Source organism: Corvus cornix, chromosome 11 (genome assembly GCF_000738735.6).
Source record: "Corvus cornix cornix isolate S_Up_H32 chromosome 11, ASM73873v5, whole genome shotgun sequence".
Classification (NCBI taxonomy): domain Eukaryota; kingdom Metazoa; phylum Chordata; class Aves; order Passeriformes; family Corvidae; genus Corvus; species Corvus cornix.
The window spans coordinates 11538841-11565432 of NC_046341.1; positions in this window are offsets into that span (position 1 = coordinate 11538841).

A 26592-nucleotide genomic window follows, 5' to 3' on the forward strand; every position below is an offset into this window, starting at 1 on the left:
TTTCTGAATCATTGTGACTTATTCTGAGTGTGATGCTGCTTTGCTTCTCTCTGCCCACCACCCACCTTCAGTTCCCACAGTTGTGTGTTTGTGTGCACTGTTTTTTAACACCTAAGTGGAGACATAAAATGACTCAATCCACAATGACATATTTAGATTTCAGATGTTATACTGGCCAATATGCTCACAGTTAAGCTGTCTTTGTAGAATATACTTTTTTTATCACTGGTTTCAGGCTTGCTATGCAGAGCTGTGGTAAAGTCCAGTTAGATTTATCATAGCAGTATTCCCTATAGACACCTAAAAAGATACAATATTCCAGAATTTACTTTATATTTTGAAACTATTCTTAATATTTATTGTAGGGCACACAGAATGAAAATATCAGTCTAACCTATCACACCTCTAACTTCATATCACTGATCTTTTAAAAGGGGCTACTTGTAAACAGGCCAGATAATATCAGAATGATCATTTCTAATACCATTAGGTATTTCTGTTCCTATCAGGCTCTGGTAATCCTCTATTTCAGTGAAATGTGAAATTACTACATGTTTTGTTTGATAATTCATGTTATTGATGACTGCAGACTTTTCTTGGGGATGTGTTTGTGCACAAAATTTACAGAGAAGCACATAATAATGTAAACAACTGAGATCACAACATATAGTTAAGGTCTCAGGGTTACGGACATATAAAAAGAACTTCCCCCCAAAACATCTGTCCTTTAGCTTCCCATTTGAGGACTGTAGGAAGCTATGCTTTTTTTTTCCTTATGTGCTTTTTGCCATGAACTCTTTTGTAATTCTGATTTCTTTGTTCTACCATGTAGAGTAGTCCAGTAGCTGTTTGGTCTTATCTCTGGTGGTCCTTTTGACAAAAGTAACAAATATTTTTGTGGATATTATATGACCCTGTTAGTCCAAAGTCATCAATCTTTTGACAAACCAAATCTTGTTTTCTTCTTGTACAGAAGAGGGTGACTCAATCCAAAGCCCACTCAAATTGGGGAATTGACTCTAGCCTGTATCAGCTGAAATCAGGTCTTCTTTCCTCAGAAACTAAATATATATCAGACCTAGAAACTTGAAATCTTATGAATCCTGTACTTATCCTTAATCACACTTCTTGATTAAAGAAAAAGGGCTTGTGATGTCCACTGTGATAAGTTCTGAACTGTGTCAGAATTTAAGGTAGCCAAATAGCATATAGTTTTATTTGGTGGAAAATATCATTAACACCTGTAACATATTTGACTGTTGTACTTGTGTTTGCTCACTATTTTCCGTTCCATATCTAATTGCTGTAATAACAAGGCATTAAACCATAATAGCACAAAGAGACATTACGTGTAAATTACGTAGCTTTTTGGCATGGGGTGCAGGGAAGGGAAAAACAAGGATGAATAAATAATATGCTAATGTGAGTAAGTGTATTTTTCCCTGGCAATGTTTTTTGCTGGGTGGCTGAGCTGTGAGCACTGCTTTGACAGAAACGGCTGTCAGACGTAGCTCTGCACCATAAACAGGACAGTGCTTGTACTTCTGGAGCAGCAGCAAGCAAATGTTTCAGTGCAGATCTTGGTTTGTTACAAAGACAAAGATCTCTTTGCTCTCTGGTTTCCAGGTTGCTAGGACACATGAAAAGTGTTTTGATTCATTTGTCCACAGGAAAAAAAAATAGGAAGAGAACAAGATACTTGAGAAGGCAGGTTAGTACTGCCTTGATCCACTCCCAAGCTGTGTACATGTGCCCTGGGGCTAGCTCCAGGTGCAGGCCTGTGGAGAAAGTCCCCAGGTGACATATGTTTAAAAAAAAGAAAAAGGTAATTATGGAATTTATTTGTTAGGGGAAACCTGGCTGCAGTATCTAATCCAGGTACAGGCAGAAAGTAACATCTCAGTTTGCTGCAGGAGTTGCAGTGGTTTGTAAATGTTGTTAGAAGATGGTGAAAGGGCTGTTGTCACCTTTGCATGCTTTACCTGCCTCATCTGGCAAATGGCTGCTGTCCTATCCTGAATGATAGAGAACTAATATTCATTTGGGTTTGTCTGAACATCACAACATGAAAGCAATCAGATGGCAGAAACCTGGCTTATAGAGAGGGTGGAGTATTATTGGCAAAACATTTTGCAATCTCTGCTGACTTTATCCACTGCCCTTCAACATGCTCTACAAACCTGTGTAGTTTGTTAGGTGGGGTCTTTAGGTGAGAAAACCAAGCTTAGCGGTACCTTTTGGGATAATGCTGATGGTAGGAGAAGCCTGACATTTCCATGTTTTTCCTGTCAGATCTAAGAGAAGTGAATTTAGCACCATTAGTGGTTTAAAACTTTGTTGGAAGATGAATTATTTTAGTAACATTAGCAGCTGACTCAAGGTTTCAGCATTTTTTTTTCAGAAATGGCTAAAAAACTAATTAAATCAGAGTGGATGTTTTATCACCTCATCTTCATATTTTTCATACATATCAATATACACTCATTTTGGTATTGGATTCCAGACAGAGATACAGGAAATCTGTGAAACCAAGTCTGTTTACAGTTTGATATTGGCATTTTTCCATTAAAAAAGAAATTGGAGGGTTTAAAAAGAAAAATATGCTTCTTGGGGAGCAAGTCAAGTCTTCAGAAATGTAGATGTTTATCCTTGCTTATGCCAAGAGCTGCTTCTTCCCTCATAGAAGTTGGTCAGTCTCTGTCTCAGTTATGTAAATTGCGAATCACAGCACATCCCTATTTCCTGGTGGCTGTGGTAGAGCATATCTATGAAAGTGTGAGGCAATGTTTTGGCAAAGGAAGCTGCACTGGGATCTCTTTGATGGCATGGCAATTACTGCATCCACCTCAAGAAAGGGCTAGGAGTCAATTGGTGAGGCTCACTGGGTACCACTGGAACGTACCTACCACAGCTTTAGCTGACTTGTTCTGGGCTTTACACATTGTGCTGTTTGTTACTGTCCAAGGCGGCCACTCTTAAACATTAAAAAAAAAAAAAAAAAAATTACACCCTCCTCCCCCCCTCAAAACCCCACCACTTCTAATCTTCTAATGGACAGCTTCACATGGTACCAACTGAGTTGCAATCCAGGTACACAAAGGTTTTGTGGTTTTTTGCTTTCTAACCAGCTTAGAAGACATGAGCAGGAGAGACAACAAATGCATTCCCAGCTGTAAGAAACATGGTCAAGGATTGTCTCCCAGCAAAACTGTGAACTGTTTCCTTTGAATTTCAAAGTGCAATTCTTCTGTTTCATCTGAGGAAGGTTCCCCAGCAGTCACTCAGCTTCAGTGGGAGCAGATCCAGTGTGACATATAGGTTTGCAATGCAAACAACACGGAAAGCTAAACCTCGTTCTTGGATTTGCCAGGCTTAATGATGACATTTGTCCAGACTACAGTGTTTGCTCCCTTTTGAGCTTAATTACACTTATGACCACTATTACATGCTATAATAACTTTACTTAGATTTAAGAATTTGTAACACTTTTATTTTGTGTAGCTTTGCCTTTATCTTTTTTTCCCTATCAAAAATGTTCTTTCCTGCATCTTTTCCTTCTAAAAAGGGTAGGGAAGGAAAACCTGCTCCTGATTTTTTTTTGCCTTCACTCTGTGACCAGTGCATTTCTTGTAAAGAAAGGTGAGCTCTCTAGTCTTTCTTCTGTGCTGTCTCTGTGCGTTCTAGAGCCCAAGTGAAATGTTTATAAAAAACAAGAACTGGCCAATGCAGTTGACAAGTCTAAAATATTCAACCTCTTCCTCTCCTGCAGGACTGTTTCTGTAGTCTTTCTGGTCTTGGATTTGTGAGATGACAAATATTTTACTACCAGCCAGGCTTCTCCTTAGTGGCCCTATGGCAAAGAAAGGGATAGCGTTTTGGGCCTCTAGTATTAGAAATATGGTCTAGCTGATTTGGGGGAGCATTCTTGCAAGATCTGGCAAGAACTATGACACGTACTTTCCTTTCTCTTAGGATGAGGAGTTTTAAATCAAGCATCTAGGTTCTGCTGTTATTCCATTGGACATGAGACTCTCACCAGGAGCCTTCTCTAAGAATGTTTGGTGACTTCCGATTCAAGTGTTGTGCACAGTCAATTTTTTATAGTTAAGAGTTATTTGGGTGTAGGACGTCTATATCTTTAGACCTGAACAAAAGAAAATGTAGAAGTACTTAAATATGTAAATCACAATCCCCTCTTTCAGTTGTTTTTTTTTTTTCTTTTTTACCTCCTCCTGACTCTGTTTGGTTTGCCCTTCCCATGGGAAGTCCTGTATATGTCTTTTAGCCTGTCGTCTACCCCATACAGACTTACAGCATATTGGAGATGTGGTTCTGTGGGGTCTGGAGTGTTTCCATGTGGTTTAAATAGGGAACACATTTGAGAAAATACAATCTGCTTGAGGACATGCTGGAAGCAGAGAAGGAGGCTAATTTTGTTTAGTTAATTATTCACTGATAATTATTTACTCAGCTCTACAAATTGATGGAAACTTGTAATCATGTTGCTATGGCATCTGATGTCATTTATAAATGCTGAGTGAAGCAGCTCCACTTAATTGTAAAACTGGACACAGTTCTCGAACAAATGAAATCTGTCAAACTGAATTTTGTGAGGGAAATCTTATCAACAGAGTTTGCAAGTTAAACATCTAGCTGTAAATAAATTCTTCCCTGTGAACCTGAAAACACAGTTGCGCAGTTTTCTGACTCAAGCCTGCATATTATTATCTTGTTAGAGTAAGCAACATCTGAATAACAAATTCTGTTATCTGAAACTGCTGAAGGCCTTTCTGAACTCTTCCTTCCCTGTGAAACTATAGCTATTTTCTGTCACAGTCTTACTCTTGCAAAACAGCTTTCCAGAAAAGACCACTACACAAGGCTTTGATGCAAGGACTTTCTAAATCTTATTTCCCAAGCAGTTTAGACAGCAGTTGATGATTCTCCAAGCATTAAAATGTAAATATTATCAGTCCTACAACATATAAATGTTTAATCCACAAGCTGAAAATAAAGCTTTAATTTTCTAAATGTAAGCGGACCTTCATTATTAATTCACTTGCTATATGTTTAATTGAGATAAATGAGTATAGAACTAAATTCAGCTATGTATTTCTATCTGCTTTTCTTTGTGATCTGGCCATGTATAATGCATCGTTATTTTAACTGTCCTACCAGCAAATTGTTCTGCATGTACTTATTTTCTAAGTTCTTTAACATTTTTCTATATTGTGGGATTTCAATTGTTTCTGTTCCTTTCTTGGTAAATAGTTGAGGAGTAAGCACATTTTCAAGAGCTGTAGGGAGGCTAAGATGCCAGTTGCATTTTAACGATATGGTGCTTTATCATTCTTACTGTAGCCAATTCTCTTTTAAATCATTGCAGTTTCTGCTTTAGCCTCCAGCTATAGAATTCTTTTCAAACGACAGTGAACTTGGCAGATCGCCAAGAGAAAAATAAAGGTGTTTTGGTCCACCAAAGTATTTTGAGTGGTTCTTAGTGATACAGTTTTCTTCTCTACATCTGCAAAACATTTTTTTTTTTCTGAAGTGAATTTTCATGTGAAAAGCCTCCTTAATAATCACCAGTATTGTTTGTTTCAATGCAGTTATTTAACTGCACCCCTGGGTGCTTACAAAATAAACAAGAGAGTCTTCTAAAGAGTTTTAAAAGTGGCAGGTGCTTAGTCTGTGCCCTATTCACTTAGTTTGCAATGACATTTTTGTGTTAATCTATAGACAAACAAGAGACAGGTGACACACAGCATCAAGTACAATGTGCTAAGTCGACAAACTTTGATCTAGATAAGACATTTGTGCTGCATATGCCTACAGTGGCAACATGGATTTATACTGTTTATATTTAAGTTTTGCTCCTCAACGCTGGTAATATCACAAACTTAAATACTTATAAAGTGACGGTGAATGAAGTATTTTAGGGGTGAGAGACTTCAAATCTAGCCCCTCCAAAAAAAAAAAAAAAGCCAAACAACAAAAAACCAACCAAAACCAAACTCACAACAAAAACTCAGTGAAAAAAATTGCTAATTCCTGTAAGCACAGCATAGTTTGCATTTTTAACATTGTTAAAATATAAAACAGATTGTTAAATGTTGCTGAAATATAAAAATGGTATTTTTGAGACTCTGGCTGTGAATACAGTTCATTCACTATAAAATACCATGTCCATGGCATTCTCAGGCTAACAGTATTTTGCACTCTAAAGGGTATAGATATTACTAAATGCTGTGTTATAAAATACGGCAACAGAGTAATACTAAATGAATTAACCAGCAAATGGAAGCAGGATATTCATCATCCCTCCCCTGTTTCACAGTCTAATTCATTGAGATACTACATGAACAACAGACTCAAAGCTTTTTAATGTTTATAAGGGTGAGCTCTGTTTAGAGAGGATGAGATTGGAGGACTGAGGGAAAATGAGACAGGAGAAAAGAAGGTTGACCATGTTTTTTTACTAAGGTAGTTTTTAGCCATCTCTCCAAGGGTAGATGTTAAGGAAGAGCAGCAAATGTACATGTAGGGCAGTTTGATGGCTATGTGAACCTACCACACTGTTTAAAAATGTCACTAGTCCAGGCAGATCTCTTACTGCAAGGCCTGTATTCTCTGTAACAGGTAGTTGTAGGAGACTGTCTATTCCATATTCTCATTCCTTTGTTCAATTCCAGGTGTACACTGGTTGTCCCTGACATCGGAAGAAGCAGAGCAGCCTATTACATTATCAGTGTCACTGCTTTTGCGTGTGAGGCCGTGTATGGAATTACTTTCCCTTGCAGAATAAGAGGGGAACTGCAGTGTGCACACACAGCTGTGCAGCTTTTGTAGAGCCTTGCATTCCTCCTTAGCATTCCCAGTGGGCGGTGTAGTTAACGACAGAAAGGAATGGGCAGGGGGCTTGTTGCTGCAATGGAAGAGAATGGCAGAGTTTTTTCCTGCTGATTCATGCAAACCCAACAAATGGGGCCAATTTTGGGAACCAAAGGCTGGTTCTCTATAGACAGTTTGTGCAACTTGGCTCACAGCATGAGCAAAAAGTATCATCACTTCACAACAGAATATTGTCCTTGCATCAAGGTCAGTTGTCCTTGGGAGATCTATGCATATGGTTCCAGCTATCCATTGCATGTTTGTCTATTAAAAATATTTCTATCTCCAAGTGAAGTTCAAAGGAAAAGGAAAAGTATAGTTCATCAAAAAAAGAAAATAAAATTGGAAAATAATCAATTTTATTAATGGTTGTTATGGCACTTTTTTTGGTTGTTTTTTTGTTTCCAGATTGAAATTTGGCCTTGACTTTGAGAAATGAAGAATAAAATTTTATTATACTTAACCAAAACCCAGCCTAGGCTTTGATGCAGCTCTTGATGCAATTCTTGATCACCAGGTATGTAATTATCAGCACTACTTCTTGAAGTGTGTTGTTTTTCATTATGGAAGAGCATAACTTAAATGTGAAGCCCTGCTTTGCTTAAGAGCATTGATAAAATCACATTTGCTAAATGGAATGAGAGGCTGCTCTTGAAGATAAATGATAATCTGGACAATAGAGAGGCAGTAGATCTAATTTTCTGGACTTCAGTAAACCATTTGATAAACTACCCCTTGGGAAATGGTTAGTTAACCTGGAGAAGATTTGGATTAGTAGAAGAAACAAATGGTGAGCAAGGAAGGGACAACAGCATGGAATTTTTTTTTGTTGGTAGGGAGTCACTAGAGGAATATGCCAAGGTGTTTGTTTATTTAGTACTTTTGCTAGTGATTTTTTTCTGGGGGTGTGGTAGGGGAAAAGGGCTTGATAATGAGATTTTTAGATGAGGCACACCTGAGAAAACATAATCAGCATCAAATTTCAGGCAGGTGGAATAAGATGATGATAAATTGCAGCAGGAAAGACTGAGACCTGAATAGCACAAGTGTCTTTCAAGCTCTTGTATATGAAGGGCTCCTGTTCTGCAGATGACAGCAGTGGAGAAAAAAGGCCATGTATGTTCCCTGACCCCAAGGGGATTCCAAAATACAGAACTGAGGCAGTGAAATATTGGGCTGGACTGAGCAGAAGGTTAATATTTTGCAAGGTACTATATTGGTTATTGCATTTACATATGGGTCAGCTATTTGAACAGGAGGGGAGAAGTAGCAGTGCAATCAATTCTGCGAATGAAGACTTCCATCATCCCTCCAGAGGCAAGCAGCACTGAATGGGCAGAGACACCCACACCGGCCCTGAACTTATCCACACCAAGAGGGCAATTGGCTTCCATGGGCCTGGGATGAGTGTGGAGGTAAGAACATTATTAAGTTCTTAGCTGAGAGCTAAGTGGAAGCAGAGCAGATTAATGACAGAACCTGGGAGCTAGAGTATAAATCTCTTGCCAGTCTAAGTCAGCTGTTTTTGTTCTATTTTTTTTCCCTCCAAGTTGTGTGTCATCTTCTGTTTATGACAGTGAGGCTACTGTTGTCACTTATGTGCAAAACCAATTAAAATAATTTCTGCTGTTCTGACAATTGACGTCGGTTCCCATTTGCTCTGTTTTACAAATGAGCTGCATTATTATCTATAGCACTGACCATCCTTCAAGTATGTTATCATGTAAATAGTTCATATAAATAATTAAAAGCTGGGGTTCACAGTGGTGTCTGCAACAATGGGCTTGTTTTTTGCAACTTGATGGGAAAGATTTGATTTACATCTGCTCTGGGTATTTTATTCCCTATCTTATTAAAGCTAACAACTTAGATATACCATAGTTTTTTATGGGGAACCTTGCCAAACATTTTCAGATGAAGAGAAATTTTCTCCAATTAAGAGATAGTATCAGTGGAATAGAGCGTTGTCACAGGATAATGGTCTCCTGCTGCTTTGTTAAATGCCAAGGTAAACCTGAGGCATTTATCAGAAATTAATGTCAAAGCAAAGTCGAGAGGTTTATCTTGAAAGCTGGAAACACTGAGCCTGTGAAAATGTCTGTTAGAAAATAGTCCATGTTTCCTTGTGCATCCTTCCTCCCCCCAGTTATGCTTGGAAGGAAGAAAATTTTCTTTCTGGCACCAAATGCTGCCCCCAAAACCAGGTACCAGCTTCCTTTTAGATGGATAAAAAGCATGTGGAATCTCTAATTTTAAGCTGAAGATGAGTAGTTTTTTCAATTGTTTTTGTAAGTATGTTTGAGCTTTACCTTTGCATCCCTTAACACTAAGCTGATCCAGGACTTTGTCAGGCTTCACACAGCCCTGATTCAAAGGATGTTGAAAAGGGGAGTTTGAATGCTAAAAACAAAGCAAATACATAAATCTGCTGGGCTTGCTCTGTTACCAGGATAGAGCCTGAAGGAAAGGGTGGGGAGAGGGAAAAGGAGGGACAGAAGCTAAAAATATATCTTAGTCACTTGGAAAGATGCAACAAAATGTTTTATGGCACAGAAATAGGCTGCAGTGCTATGTTCCTGTTTGTTCCTTGCAGACACTGAGCAAAGTTTGTCAACTTGTGAACAGAAGAACCTGTTTGTCTGTAAGATCTAAGGCAAATCTTGTTAGAGAAGTAAATCCCTTTAAGTATTCTTGCTCTTCAGTTGCAATGCAACACTTCTGCTGGTGTCACAAGGTGTCCGCTGCCTTTTAAACCCTAAATTAACCATGTCAAATCAACTTTAATAGCTACTTAGTCATGTATTTGATTAGTCCAGAAATATGCATGAATTTTAATAATTTTCTCAAATTTCCCCCTTCAATTAGATTACTTTGTATTATTTGTAAATCATGTATTGCTTTACTGAAAATCTAAAGGTGGGAACCACTGTACATAAAAATGAAGCTGATTTGATTGCTTCCTATTGTCCTAGTCTTGGAGATTGGAAAAATATATACCTGCTGACAAGTCTAAGAAATCAGTTCAGTCCTTAACACTATTTTGTGTTTGCTTAACTTATTCAGGGTAAATATTTTTCATTTGCAGAAGTTCTGTGTCTCTTTAAAAGTTAATATGACCCTGGGCTTCACTCAAAACATGAATTCTCCCAAAACATTAGGAGTGGTCAATGTACTGCAGGTTTGTCCCAACTGAAAACAAAACTAACAAAGACAACAAAAAACCCCAGCCAATCCTCCCCCCAACAACAAAATAAAGCCCACAAATAAATCCTTTATCTCCCTCTTTCCCCCAAACACACACACACAGACATACAGAGCTTTCTAGTCCATGCCAGCACCATATTCTACATTTTAGATAATGGTTTGCCATTTGGGGGCCCTGGTAGTTATTAGTCTAATTTGCTAAGAAGATGAAAAGAGACAAGTAAGGCGAAACAAGTGTGCTGGTTTTTTTTCCCTCTTTCAGAGTGGAGAGATTTGTTTCGGGGCTGTTTTCAGAAGAGTAGATATTGGGCTGTACTGCAGCACGCAGTGTTTCATCAGTTGTGCTGCATTATGTCACATCAGGTGTTTCTATGAATTAATTTTAGTTTCTGATATTTACTGAGGTGTGATAAAGCCATTCCATGAAAGTGGCAGTGGCAGGCAATCCTCTGCCACCAAAGAGGAAGGAGTTTTTTAATCATAGACTGAGAAGGTTTGGGAGGAAATGCAGAGATAAAATGATGAGACAGTCCTAACAAATTAGCATATTGTATTAAAACCTTGTGTTCAGGAAAAATGCCCATGATCCTGCAGTGTTCCTGGATGTGGCAGGCTTCCCAGCCTAGTGGTCAGTTCAGCTCCTGGTCTGGTGTGTGTGCGGCAAGGCAGGGAGAGGAGTTGTGGTTTGGCTTTCCATGTGGGGCACATGTAATTCCAGGTGGTTGACTAGGGAGAGCTAAAGGCCATGGAGCAGCCTGCCCTGGGAGGCAGAGGGGAGTGGGTACCCATTGGTCTGTCTGCAGGTAACCAGTTCTTGGGCCATATTCTCAAAAGTGATCTGCAGGGCCAGAATGGCATTAGTAAAGCATGCATCAATATTCACTGAATATTCATTGTGTCTATTTTCTGGAGAACAGACAAACATGTTGTCTTGGAGGAACAAGGGAATAGCATTAAAAGGTGTGCAATCATATATGTGCTGAATTTTCAGCAGCTTTTGGAACCTTTAAAGGGATGTCCAAGGGATGTTCAAGGTCCAGTCAAAACAGGCAGAGCAGAACCTTGCTGTGGATAGCTGTGATTTGGCTTTAGGCCGCTGGAAGACCCAGCTTCAAATCCCAGAGAAATAAGTGAAGAGAAGCAGCAACTTTTAAACTGAATTTTCTATACCTCAATGAAGGTTCCTTCAGATTCAGGACTGGCCTGAATGCCAACAAACCTTTCACTGCTCTGTATTAAGTATACCCTTTATGTACAAGGGTTGGTCTAGATCCTATGCCCCTGAACCTGTGTGGCTTAAATTGGTGAGAGCTTTGCTATTGATTTCTGCTGGGCTGTGATCTGTGCTTTTGGGTCTGGTTGATTTGACTTGGAATATGTAATCCAACAGGATTCAAGAAAGGAATTTATAAACATGGATTTTTTATTCTAAAAAAGTGCATAACCTCTTAGATTGCTTGTCCACATCAGAAATAACTGTGTAACCAGCACCTATGAGCTAAAGCTAGAATGGATGTAATAGTGTGAACAGCATGTCATTCATAATCTACTACAAGTAAGAATAGTATGGCTGTAAAAATATACTATGAAATAGTGACACTGTTAAATCTCCAATTATAAAGACATATAAGAGGGAAGAGAGTTGTGACCCGTTACACTACTGGTGATCCCCAAAGGTGATATCACAGTAAGGCTGAATACTGAGTAACTACAGTAATTTCTGGTGGTTTCAATGGTTTGTGGCAAAGAGATTAATATCAGAAGTCCAAATAATAGACTTTCTTGCCTAGGTTTCTATTAATAATGAAATTCTGTTCAGATTAGTAGAAAACATTACAGTCAAAGAAGAAAGGGAGTGGAAACTAAACAGAATTGCCACAGGATTTATTTTTGCTGTAACTTGTAGATGATGATTAAAAATGTGTATTGATTTGCAATTTACCCTGATACTTGAAACTGATAAAAGCATAAACTACTACTTTGGTCTAACAGCTTTATTAGAGCTGAGGCTGGGCAGAGTTATGTGGGGTCACTTTTTGCCTGGGGTTGCCTATCAGTTTTCAGTAGAAGAAAAGAATTGGAATGAAGCATTGACAGATCCCATCTGGGCTCCCTGAGACAGCTGGTTTCAATACAGTCTGTCTAATGCTCGAATTGTGCCTTCAGTTGCTTTTGTTGGCATATCACAATAGTTTGGTGTTTTGAGATAACACCTACAGAATGGACCGAGCCTATAGTGTGTTAGTAGCAACATTTCTCATGAACTACAGAAATATTGGATGTCTGTGTGCTGATTCAGCTGTATGTGTGTTATATAAACCAGCCATAAGTTCTATGAATACACAAATTAAGATTAAACTACAATTAATTTTAAGGTTTCTCTGGGTTCATCTGTGTCTTTGACTAGCAGTAGGAGATCAATATTTTTAAATTTTAGCATGTAAATATTGTATATTGATGCTTAATTCAACTTGGCTTACAAACATGCTGTGTGGGTTATTATCTTATTTAAATAGCAGATTTTTAAATCCTTGAGTGTCAAATGGCAGCAGAAACACCTGGTCAAAGATATTGGAATCCAGTATGACAATTTTGCTGTGACTGTTTTACTAGAAATCACATATTTGCATTTAATTTGGTTTTTGGTCTTGTGTGAAGTGAGATTGATGATGTCTAATATTCTCATTATTATTTAACTAATTGTTGTAGCTATTAAAAAAAAAAATAAACTTTCCCTCCCTGAAAGGAAGAATAGTGCCTGCTTTATAGAGTACAGAAACTGAATAAAACAGCTTAACCAGCAACAATAAATGCATTGGGGTTAGGACTTATTTTGGGAGAACTGAAATTGGAGCCTAATGTGGGGAGAAAAATAGCAAAGCAGGAAATGGCCATATTCCCTCAAGAAACTTCAGTGCAGCAATTAACAAAAATACTATGAGGTTTCTAATATATATACAAATGCATACATCAGTATTGGTCCCTGATCCTCTTCAGCTGGAATCTTACTTTGCAAAAATTAAGTTGCCTTCTGCCAGAAAAAAATTGCTGTTTGTCATTTATTCCAAGAGACTGCCTTGTTTTGTCTGATCACTTCACTACATTTGCAATATCGAAACAACATATTTCCATTAATGCAGATGTTCACTTTCATCTCCATAAGACTCCTGAAGCACAGTACTCTAAATTTAGAAGCACTCTCTGTTCCCTCCTGCCCCCACTCCTTCAATTTCTTTTTTAAATGATGTAGTTATATAGCTAAGATTGAGTCTATAATCAAACCCAGCCTGTAAGATGACACTCATTGGTGAACAGACAGCTTACCCACCTCCTATTCTAACATTCAGATGCATAGCAAAGAACAGGAATTCTTTTGGCCTCTTCTTTGATCCACTTTTTTTTGAAAAGGTGGTTATACTCAATATTATAAAGGGAATACAAATTAGTCACAGAAAAGTATGTCTCTTATTGTCTGTTTCTGCTTAAAGTGGGGCTATTTTGTCCTGCAAACCACAATTAAAATTACAACTTCTTTGTAAGGATCAGTAGTGGGAAGCTTTGCAACAAATGCAAGGTACTTCACAAATTTCTTTTCCAAGATATTGCTCCATGACAGTAAAATATGTGCAGTTTTTTTTACTTACCTGGATAATCTGAAGATCTTTTTTGTTTGTTTTTTTTGTTTGTTCCTGATATGCTTATGAACCACAAACTTGCATCTTGATTCTTTAATTGCAATACAGTTTGGGGAAATGAAAATTGAGAGCTGGTAATCTGTATATAGTGAACACACAGGAATGCCAACATGATTTAACAGGGCTGTGGAAGCAATGAGGGAAGTCTAAAATGAGGACTAAAAGGAAGGGTAAGAACAGGAGAGGTTAGGTTTTTCTTTTTGGAGAGAGACTTCACTGAAGAGTTAACAGAACTTTGATTTGAAGAACTTCTGTAATGTCACCTGTACTTTTTTTCATTATTATTTAAATGGTGTTAAAATGAACTGCTTGAGCTAAAAGTAGGCTAAAAAGGAATGGGGAGATGTCAGATAAAATATGTGTAACACACATTCTTTTACATTTGTGGCATGGTGTTTTGTTCTGGGCATTTTCTGGTATGTTCCAGAGCCTGTTGGAGTGGAAAACGATGCCACGTGTAACTCCCATGTCTTTGTGTTAAATCACCCTTTCTTTCGCAGGTCTCCAAGCAACAGTATCTTAAAGATGAAATATTCATTTCTGAAACCTAATTTAATTTCAGAGTTGCCTGAGCTGCAGAGCTTATCAGTTCATGGAATCCACAACATTCGATGAATTAACAACTCTTTTCCATAGATGGAAGGTTGTTTTTATTTTTTTTCTGGGATCTTGTTAAAATGCATCTTCTGATTTTTAACCTTGGTTTCGCTGGTTTTGATTTACTCATTTTACTCATGATACAGCAGATAAGAAAAAAGACTAGAGCTATAATCTTCCCATCAATAAATGCTAGGCATTGTAGCTTTATAACAGCTATTAGCAACCCTGAGCAGTGCAGAGCCGTAAATAAATGAAGATTAAAGATGTTTTGTATTTCCCTAGGTTTGGTTCAAATTTTGTTTTTAAACATAGTTGGTCCAGAATCTTAAGATTATCTAACAGATCACTAGTGGCATATTTTAACTACTTAAGTCAGTAACAAATGAAACTAAACATAAAACATTATGGAAATAATGAAAGAGCTCACAAGCTCAGAAAGGCTCAGCTTTGTAAATGCTATTATAAAATGAGCTAAGGTGAGCTCACCAAGAGCATCTGAGGATACCTCCTTTATTCCTGTGAGCTTCCAATGACTGGCAGATGAATGTCTGTGCTTCTGATGTTTACATAATTTTGCAAATTAGATACTTCTGAGAATTCTGATAATTAATGTGTAGACATTATTGTCTCCTTTTCCTTTTATACTAAATAAGCAGTAATGATTGGAGAATGGAATACCTGAATTCATTTTGGGGGTCTTTAGCTGAAGATAGGATTAACCATTAGTGCATGTGAGTCATAAACACTGAGCATTTATCCACTTTTGAAGAGGGCCAGTGTTCATTGTAACTTGAGTCCTCCTGGAAACACGGAGCAGAGCAGCAGTGCTGGGGATGCAAAGCCCAAGCAGCCCCTCCTGCCCACCTGCCCTTGTCCCCTGTGCCACTTCTAGTCTGGCCTCATGTTCCCTGGGCAAGCAGGTGTAGAGGTGCCAGGATCTCTCCTGGAGTAACTCCTGTGTAATCACTCTGTGTGGAACAGGAGCTCCCCTCCTTGCATGTCTGCTGCTGATAGGCATTGTGAAGGAGATCCAGGAAAATCTGTTACTGGTAATCTCCAGGAGAAAAACTGAAAATTTGGTGGTGGGCTCGAAATGAGTAGTCATTCTTCTGTTACTCTGCTCTACAGTATGGCTTCCTCTGAGGTTATTTGGATTTACAGTAACCATATGGCTAGGGTTTCCTCCAAGGAAAGAATACTCAGGAGAGTTGCATTATTGTATCTTAGGTATATTATGGAGCAGGTGTATGCAGACAGGACTTGTGCATCACCAACTCCAGCTCAAACACAAATAACATCTGCTGCTGCATGTGGTATGATAAAGATCAGAATTGATGAATAAAACCTGAATCTTCTACGCAATGAAAAAGATTTACTTAGCTGTAATTGGGCAATCTCACATTCCAAGAAACTCAAATGATTACATAATAATTTATATCCTTCTCCACAAAGCAAAGTGTGTGTGTTTTTGTTTGTTTGTTTGCTTTGGGTTTTTGTTTGTTTTGTCATTGCTTTGTGGGCTTTTCCAAGCAGGAATAAAAATCTCACCAAGGTGAGAATCTGTAGATATTTAAAAACATTTTCACAGGAAGGGTATCAGGAGTTCTCAGAATTAATTTGCATTTCAGGGCAAATTTTCAGTGTTTACTATGGTTCATAAATGTCAATGACACAACCACGTTTCTCAGCAGGAGAAATTACAAGCCTTAATTCAAGCATGCCTCATCACTTACTAGCTATGCTTCTTTTGCAGACAACTAGGTAGAACAACCTGGTGTGTGCAAGAAAGGAGTAAGCAGAAAGTGCTGTAAAAATACATGTTTTCTGCAAGGTTTATATAAAACTCCTATGGTGTCTACATTTTTTCCTTTTATAATATAAAAATTCTTTGTCTGCTTATGCATTTTTTTAAATATCAGCAAATGAATACATTTTCCAAGACTGTAGTGAATTTTACAACTAAATAGAAATCATAGAGCAAAATAATGACAACACATTTTCGCAAGCTAAACTATTTTTCTTGGCTCACGTGCTGAAGAAAAGAGAAAATAGATGAGTGTTGCAATGCTTTGTGAAGGGTAGTAATCAGGGCTGCTGCTGGGGAAAATGGAGAGCTTTGGCACCCTTGCAAGGAAGGACCAAATTATCACCCCTTTGTTTTTTAGAATTATATTTAGTTCTAATATTTCTTTCCATTTTTTGTGCTGGGATTACAAAGTTGTAGCCTTAGAACTTTAAGGTTAAACAGCTCTAAAAAAGTACAATTAAAATGTAATAACCTATCTGGAATAAAATGTAGGACATCTAGAGAGGTCTTCTCTAAACCAGAACATACCTGTGAGAAGCTATGATTCTGAGAGAAAAGGTCACTCCTGGAGGGCATGAGCAGTTTTGGATTATTTTGGATACTGCTGAGGAGGAAGGCAAGGCCTTAGGGCGCTTCTCAGCCTCTTGGCTAAGGTCAAGTGTAGTGTGTAATGAGTCTCTCAAGTATGTGTGATTTTATGTTTAAATCTCATGGGAAGATGAGGACTCTGCCTGAGTTAAGGCAAATTTCAGTCCAGAGATCAACCATGAACTTCTTGTGGAGAGACACAGTTGCTGCTCTTTGGGGAAGCGTAATATTGATCTTCGTGTAACTGTGGATGCACATAATGCCCAAGACAGACCTGAAGAGGAGAAATATAGCATAGTAAAATTAACCAAATTAAGTCCCTGAGAGACATAAAGAAATCATGGAATCAGGTTTTTTATCTTGTGCAATTATATGTGCATACATCATTCTAGTGTGATGCAATATCCTTTAATATTCTGTAAAAGAGACTTCTGGATTACAAAAACACTCAACTGTTGTGTAATCCATATTTTGGAAGACAGATTGGCCAGTGGGAGTTCCTCCTTCCTTTAAGTGTTATGATTTGTGTGAGAAAATGTGTTTGGAACAACTGTTTCTATTGGAATACTCCTGATTTTTACAGGTGTGTGCCAGTTCAGTGCAGAAAGCGTAACTTCAGATTTCTTCCTGCTGCAGGCATGTCTCATACCAAGCAGCACAATCTAGCTCCTGATAATAGGTAGTAAAGACTATGACAAAGCTTACGTGATGCACACTGTGATTTTTGAGAAAAATGCACAGCACAGAAAAAGTATATGCCCTGCAGAACAAAAATGTAGCATATGAAAGCAGGAATCTAAGAACAAATCATAGACAAAGCAAATGTAATTAGTGCTATGGCCACTTGCCTTCTTACTGGCTCACCTTCAACTTACCAAGGTGTTTGCTGATCATATGTAAACAGACCGTTGCTAGGAAGGAGAAATATTTGGAAACATATTCTCATTCACATTAATAATGAAAAGTAACATTTGATTCCCTGGGCACTTTTTCAGCTCAGGCTCTGAAATTGAACCTAATTACCAATGTTGCATTACAAAGTGGAGCCTTTTCTGCTCAGGGAACAGAACAGACATTAATGAGAGCTTCTATTTACTTATTTTTAAAAAAGATTTTCTGCACATTAATTTTAGTTTATTCAACATGCCACTCCTTGTCTTAAAGTAGCAGACCAAAAAAACCACCGACCTCTACACTCTCTCCTTGCCTTTTAGTTTATGTGCTTGATTTGATTTATTTCCAGAGAGAAAATAAAACATTTTAATTTGACTTTACTGTCATATGGTTAGTTACCAACCTGAGATTTCAGTGAAATGTCCTTTGTTGAAGATTTAGAAAAACAATCAGTGTGCAGCAAATATTGATATGACTCTTAATGGCAATTTAGCTGATTAATATCCTTTCATGCTGCAAAGCAGCATGAAACACAGTGTTTTAATGAACGCCAACAACAAAGAGTGTACCAGGTGTGTTACTAAGAAACAATCTCTAGCGTGATTTAATTAATCAAAGCATTGCATGGAGCAATTATGAGCAACCTTGTGTAAGTGGCGGTAGTACAAGATCCTTGATTTAAAATTGGTTTTAAAGAAAGACATCATGGCTTAATAACTATGCTTTACTAGTCATAGAACAAACATTTTCTTAATCTGGCATTTGCATTTTGGTGGTTTGGTGGGTTTTTTCTTTTGCTTTTGAGGTTTTTTGGTTTTTTTGGTTGTGTTTTTTCTTTGTTTGTTTGGGTTTTTTTAAGTGGATGGAGAAAAGCAAAACTAGTTATTTCAAGTGTTGGTAACTGGATGGATGAAAAGTCACTGATCTATTGAATATGTAACTGAATCATATTCTTTCAGCGCTTTTCACCATGCACTTTGCCCAAATCTGCTGAATTGATTTTTTTAATAACTTCCTGAGAGGCTAAAGCGGCTCCTGCTGAGGAGGGAACATTCCTGACCAGCCTCAGGTAACAGCTAGTCGTGTATGTGACACTGAAGCCAAATGGCCTGAGCTGTGCTCTGCCAGGTTAGCAGTGCTGCATTGTGGGAGCTTTTAGGTGGAGAGGAAGAGGGTTCAGCTTGCAGTCACAGGATGTAGGAAGGAATTAAATAACTCCAGAATGAGCATCTGCCCATTTCATTCAAAACCAGCCAAACATCACTGTAGTCCACAGTACTTAACTGGAAACCTGAGGTTTTTTTATTAAGCAGATGATTGGAATGCAAACCTGTTTGGAGAATTAGGAAGGTTTCCCCTCTGTTCGCTGGAGAAAAAGTTATTGTGACTGACTGTCCCAATAGAAATAGGCAATTTTTATCTCCTGCCCTCTGGCTCTCTTAGGGAGTTTACAGTTGAAATATGTTACCACAGTGTAGCTAATTCCTCTGCTATAAATAGTTATCTTTAAACATCGAAGTAGTAAAGACCTGTGTTTGTTTGGATCGTAATACAAACTATTGATGTGTGGACTTTAAACTGTCTAAATTCCATGCTCCAAGAGAAACTTGCTGTATACACTTACTCTACTGATGTAAGGTCTTTCATGGAACTGAATAATTGAATATAGTGTGATGCACCTCAGACTCTTTCCTTGCAGAAATTGTGGGACAAAAGCATGGGCATGAGCTGTTATGCGTATGCACAATTAAAATTCTCTTAAAATTCTCTGTTGGACTCTTGTAGATGAATTTCGATCCATCTATAAGCTGGAGACAAAAAGAAGTCAAAAAAAACTTCAGACATTAGCCCTGCAACATTAAATTTCGTGTTAAATTTTGCATGTGCAAAACCCACAGAGATTAAAAAGAAGTAGCTGGACTAAACACTAATGGATGAAGAAAATTTTATGTAAGATGAAAAATTCTGCTACTATTCAGCATTTAGATTTCTGTTCAGGGAACTTTTCAGAGCTTGTTAAATCTATGTCATTGTGGTTTAAGATTTCATAGTGGAAAACACACAAGTGAATATGGAAACTGTGGCACAACTTCCACTAATCTTATAGTGGAGAAATAGAGAAAGACCTAAAGCTTTTTTTCCTAAATATCTGCAGAAATTTGGTGTGCAAAGGCGATGGTACATGAAGACCTTTCTGTTCCTATCAGGGCCGTGTCTCAGGGCTTCTGTGGCACCGTCTGCAACTGTGTGTATGCACAGAGAAAAATATGTCTGCATTTCTGAGCACTGTCTAAACATAACCCTATTTTTTCTTTAAATGAAGATCCTCCTGGGCCTTCAACTGTCCCTACTTGGAAGAGCTGAAGTTCTTACCTGAATGGCTTAATGCTGTTTCTGAAAACAATGTGCTAAGGATATGAAGCAAATTCTTTTAAAATTTGCTCTTTGTGCTTATTCAGCTTCCTTCTAAGTTGTGTGGAAAGCTTTGTACAGTGCACTTGGGTATTTTTTATGGAATAAAAAGAAAGGAGTTTTTCAGTTTCTTAGAAAAACCTGGAAAGAAAAGTTGAGCTCAAGACGAGGATGGAGTGGAGGACCTCAAGTGGGCCCTCTGACCCTCTCCATTCTGTGATCCTGTGATTTTGTTCTTGTACAGAATCAGAGAGACCTGGGTTGTAAGAGGCCCTTGGCTGATAGTCATTATTTTGGGGTTGGGGTTTTTTTTATCAGTAGAGTTTCTTGATTTGTAAGGCTGCACTTATAACTAACATTATTTATTTCTTTTAATCTTATGTTCCTGCCTGAATTTTGTTTTAAAGGACCTTGGCATTTAAAGGGTATGCATGACAGTGTTAAGATGTCCAGAGCATAAAGTCAAACTTTGGCTTATGTTTTGCCTTTGAGCATCAAATTTTTTATATACTACATGTGCTGAGGAAAAATAACAGTGGAGAATGTTCTGGGTTACATTTATGTGGGTCTGTCTTCAGTTCCCCTACAAGAAACAGAGCTTGAAGTTTAGCCTGAAAGTCAACCTACTATGCTTTTTTTATTTTAACACATAAAACTTTCAGGTTTTAAGATCAATCATGCAGGGGCCCAGAGGAATATTGCAGCAATAAAATATCTCCCTTGGCTGTTAATTTTCTTGTTAAGTCAGGCCTTTAACTATATACATTGCAAATCAGACCACTGTAATACCTCCGAAGTGGAACTTCATCACGTGTTGAAATTTAATGTTAAACACAAGCTTAAATCCTTCATTTTCTTGCAGTAGCCTTAAAGAATGATGGATGGGGTTCACTTGACTCCAAGAACTGGAACTTTAAAGCAAACAGTTTGAGCATCTTGTGAATATGATAAATATCCTTAAAGAGCCTCACTGAGGAGAAAGAGCTCAAAGATTTCATTTCCCCTCCCACATCCACAATTCACAGCCTTTGGGGAGGAGAGTTTGTTCTTCTTTCTACAGATGTTCTTTAAATCTGCTGCTGTCAGAGGTAGCAGTTAATGCTTCTGACTTGGGCAACTGCTTTGGATTCCTCTTTACCTTGTTTCTTTTGCTGAGCTGGAAGCCCATATGGGCTTAAACCCACACTGTCAGCCAAAAGTCTCCTGGTTTCCCACTCTAAAGAAAAAAAAGGTAAGTCCACAGAGCAGGGAAGTTCTTAGAGAGTATTTTCTTCTAGTAGACGTGTAAAACTCCATATGCAAGGTTTTTTCCCCTTAGATTCTGGGACAGAGGGACTAGATATGCTTGGAGTAAATGTACATCTGATAGATGGACATAAATCACACTGTGCCTCACAGAGGAAGGAACAGTTCTTCATTTTTTATCATTGTTTTGTGATGTTGATGGTATTTTGACTATATCTGAATGTGGTGAACATGAAGTAGGTGTATTAGACCCTTGTTTCTTCTTCCCCTTTCAAAGCTGCTTGCTCAGAGCTCTGAACCGTCTGATAAACCTACTTAAAAAGAAAAATAAATACTACCCCAACAACAACAAAAAAGACCACCTTAATGTTAAAACCCTCAGTAAATTCTCTACTTTGGTGTTTTGGACTATGAATTGCCTATAGGCTTGATGACTATAGGCAACACACAGTCAAACTTCTCCACTGTCACACCCTTGCCAATTGTGACTCATTCCCTAGTCCCACAGTCCTGCGGGGAGCTAAACTGTGCCAGACCTTTTCACAGCTTATCTCTGTCTCTGTGCTGGATCAGCTGTGCTGGCTGACAAGTTCTATCATTATCAAATCTAGGAATTCATGAGTCATGACACAAGAGTTGTGAAATTAACTTTCAAATCAAGGGGCTTATATACACATGCATCCATACCCTCACATGGACCCAACTGATATAATACATAATTCCATATATATATGTTATTGTATTTCTTTTGACCTCTTATTTCAGCCTTTAAGCTTTACATTTCACAGTGTTTTCTTTACATGCTTGAAAGCTGGAAGCAGTTGTTTTGTCTTAAACAAAAAAAATCCCACTCATTTTCTTACTTCACTGAAGAGCTCTGGAAACTAGTGTTTCAAAGAGGAAAATAAGTCAACAGCTGAGCAATGTTGTTTTGGTGGATCAGAGTCAAGATTTAAATACAAACAATTTTCCATCTATCAGAAGAAGTTTTCTTCTTTCTTCAGTCTCTGGTATGACCAACCTACTCGAAGGAGTAGACCCTGCCAAAGCACTTACAGAAAGGTATTTAAGACTATACGTTTATATTTGTAAGGTCCTACATTTCCATGCTGTACTTTAAAGGTAGGAACCTAGACAGGTGTACAGATTATGATTGGAATGGGCTAAAATGTGGCTATATGACAGATGTCTTCCAAAATGTATAAAAGCATATTTCTGATTTAGATGGCAGGAACATAGATTATAGATTATAGATTAAGGCTTCCAAATTGTCAGTGCTCTCTGAACTTTCACATGGAAGTAGTCAATACATGATATATGGCTTGCATGTATTATGTTTTTTTTATCCAGTGTTCCCCCCATTCCTCTGTTTTGTGCTTTAACACCATACAGATAGAGATAGTGCTGTGCTCTGCAGAACTTGCAGGTGTCTGCGATTGCTCTTCAAGGTTTGCCATGTTCTGCCACCCTCTTTTTTTCTTTTATCTATGGGCCCTGATTTAGTTGTAAGTGAAATTAAAAAAAGGGGGAAAAGTCAGAAATTTTAAACAGAGTGAGTGAAAACTGCAAAGATTTTTGTTTTATTTATTGGTTCAGGTAGCTCAATTTTCTGGAATAGAGCTTGTATCCGAGAATGGCAGATGAAACTAGAGTAGTGAAAGAATTTGCCCAGTGAGGGGAGTTCTCCTGATGGCAACCATGGCTTGGGTAAAAGGCTGTGGATCTAATAATGGTGTTTTGTAAGGTAGACTGCCACTGATCTCCATTTCCACTGGGAGAAATAGTAATGAGTTTAAACCCAGATCTGCAAAGATTTTGGTTAGATGTTAGGAAAATCATTTTAATAGCAAAAATGGGCACAGATAGGGATATTAGGCCTTTTGATTGCATTAACTTGCTGCCTTCTGACCTGAATTCTTTGTGAAAACCAGAGCCTACATCAGAGGTGTTGCTTACATAATTAATGCAGCTGCCCCTAAGTTTTAAAGGCAAATGTGAGTTAATCATTCTGTACTGGGCCTCTCTGCAAATGCCTGTAGCATCTGAGTTGTTCTACACTGACTGTGCTCAAGTTCTGTACATAGAACTTGTGTACTGTGTAGAAATGCTGAAGTATTGCAGATACTTAAGATACAGCTGTGTGCATTGCAGGATGTTTCTCTGGGTTTTGAGGTCTTATGTTTGATAATTTGATAAGCATATGAAATTTAATAAAGTCTAATTAACACTGTGTACTGCAGTGTACAACAAATGCTGTTTATATATCTCTCACTGATAAACAGGGCATTTTATGTCATAATGTCTGAACAGTTAGCTGCTTGCGTGCTAAATGCTGCTTTTAATTAAACAATAAAGAACATAACAACCTTTATTGTATTGTTGTAAATTTTGACGGGGTACAACAATTTGATTCCTTAAAAATTAATTGCCTAGGAGTGTGTTTAAGTAATATTGATTATGCTGGTGCTTTGTGTTGATCTGTGATACTTAACCCAGCATTTAAAATATCTTTTTTCCATTTTACATTTGTGATGCAAGAATAAAAGCAAAGTACAAAACAAATAGGCACTTGAATTCTAATAGCAATAAGCAATAAATGTCAGGCATCTGGAAATTATGGTTGCAATTTCATCAGAGTACACTTTGTTCTATTATGCCTGCATGAATTTTGCTACAGGCAAAATCTATTACAGATAACAGTTAACAACCTTTCTAATCTACACAGATAGTCATGGAAAAATGCTAGAAAACGGAATGTTGGAAAATGTAATATTGCCAAGTTAAACTGACACTCAGAAAATAATGTGATCAAATTTAGAACTGCAGAGATAATTTCTGTAAGATCATGTTGAAACAGAAATTTCTGGACTGTTTGGTCCTGCTGAAGGGCGTATAACTAATAACATGCAGTATATTATTAAATGTGTTTATGTACTCCAGATAGATAGATGTTTATCTCTATACTGCGGGCTAGTTAATTTGCTTGTTTAATGATTGTTACCTGAAATAGCAGTTACCAAGTTGGGACTATACATTAGAAGCCAGTACTTTTCCATTGCTAATGCTTGTATTTGAATAGCAGCAATTTCTGCTCCAGGTCATCTCTATTGCCTGCAAAAGTATTCATGTCATATGTTTTATCGTGCATTATGATGCTTTACAACTCTTTAATTGACTCTGTGAAGATTTACAACCTGTTGATCAATTAGGATTCTGTCAAGTTCCAAAAGTAGAGTGTTCATTTTACATAGCATCTTGGTGCCAAAGTGCAATGTTCTAGACAGCTTAAATTTATCCTGAGTTACACTGGAGTAGCATAAAGCTTAGACACGAGTAAGAATAACACTGGTGCTGTAGAGACTCTTAATGTTTTGTATTTATACTTTTGCTCTGGGATATAATATAGAATTGAATAGATGACTTGTGCTCTTTAAACAAACTCTTTACCAAATTGAAAGTGGGTATATTGGATTGCATTCATCTCAACCTTTTTAATAAGAAAGTCTAAATTGTTCTTTCAGTGTAAACATCAGTCCTAGACTATTTTATATTTGCTAAGGAAGATCTCTTATGCAACAATAAAATGTGCAAATATATGATTTGCATTGGCAGCTTGCTTTCTTCACTAACTAGGCATTCTTTTCAATCACCACTAAAAGGTAGATAAGCATAAAACTTGATTCATGCAGTAAACGGCACAATAATGGAAGTGTTAAAACTTATACAGTGGCTGCAGTTGGGGTTTTTTTTACTAATAGGTATCTTGGTACAACGTCACAAAATATTATTATAATAAGCTTAGTGAATGAATCATATCCTGCTTTGAAAATGTAGCTTTTGTCCTGATGAGTCAAATAGTCATAAAGGAAAGTTTTTGTGCATAAAGTGTTTAGGGGATGTAATGGTGGAAGAGTTTTAAGGAAGGAGAATTGTTTTTACCTTTTGATGTGTGACTCAACATCAATGAAACTGAACTGTGAATCTCTAGAATTCTTGTCCTACTTTTGTTTAGAATAAAAAAGAGCTTTAAAAAAGTAGATGGAAGATTGCCTCTTTACTGGTAGAATGAAAAAGTTTATTTTGTTTCAAAATGAAAATTAAGATGCTTCTTTTAGTCAGTGGTCTGGTATTTGGGTTCTTTTTGTGAAATGTAGAAAGGAGTCTTTGATCAATGTGAGATAGTTCATGACTTGAAGCAGAATCTGTTTCCAGTTTTTCATATTTTGGAGATCAGAAAATATAATGCCTCCTCTAATTCTCTTTGGCCATGAGAATGTTTCCCAATGTTCTTTAAAAGTGAGTAAAAGATCTTTTATAATTATATTTTTAATTTCTTTATGTTCAGCTGATAGGCTTACAGTCACGTAATTGCTTGGGGAACAAATGCTTGCTTGGACTATGTTTATTTAGAAATGGTTTTGTTGAACAGAGATAGAATTTGGCTTCAGAAAAGGGAAACAAATCAGTCAAAAATGCTGCAAGCGACATGGTTTATTGGTTTGGGAGAAATGTAAGCACTTGTATTGATTCCAGCAAAGATATGTAGATTTTCTGGGTCATGAAGAAGAGCGTATGCCAGTTGTCCATGTAACTTGGCTGAAGAGGAGACTGTCTCCTCTCCCAAGCAGATGGATTATGTACAGAAGTTGATGACTCTGTCTATAAAATTCAGGAATTAAACTGGCCATGGCAAGCTAAGAATCTTTTCTATTTCTTTCCTACTCCCTTGCCCCATTTCTGGTGATGAACACTTTGGTACCATGACCACCCGATAAGGTTGGCAGCTGTGCTTACAAAGGTTTTAACAGCCCATATCTATCCTCCCCAATTATGTGAGCTAAACAATCCTGAAGGTGAAAATGAATCTTTATATTAATTGTAATCTCTTACAGTACTTGTGATGTCTTCTCCTGGGTGTTCTTGTTCTGAAATGTATGATCAATCTGACTGAAGAAATATAAAACCACTTTCATATTTAATATCAAAACAAAGAAAGCATATTAATACCTTTGATGCCACTAGGGTTGCAAACCCTAGGGCTAGAATTTGTCTTGATTGTGTGTATCTATGAATTTTTAAAGAAAAGAGGGCAGATTCTGACTTAAATGAGACTACATGTGTGAGGAGGGTTCATATTTCAGTAGTTGTTGTAAGATCACAATCACACTCTTTGGCATTATTTTTACAAGGAGATAGAGCATGCAACCACAGGAAAAAATGGAACCCTTTCTAAAGATGAGTGCTGTATTAAGCACT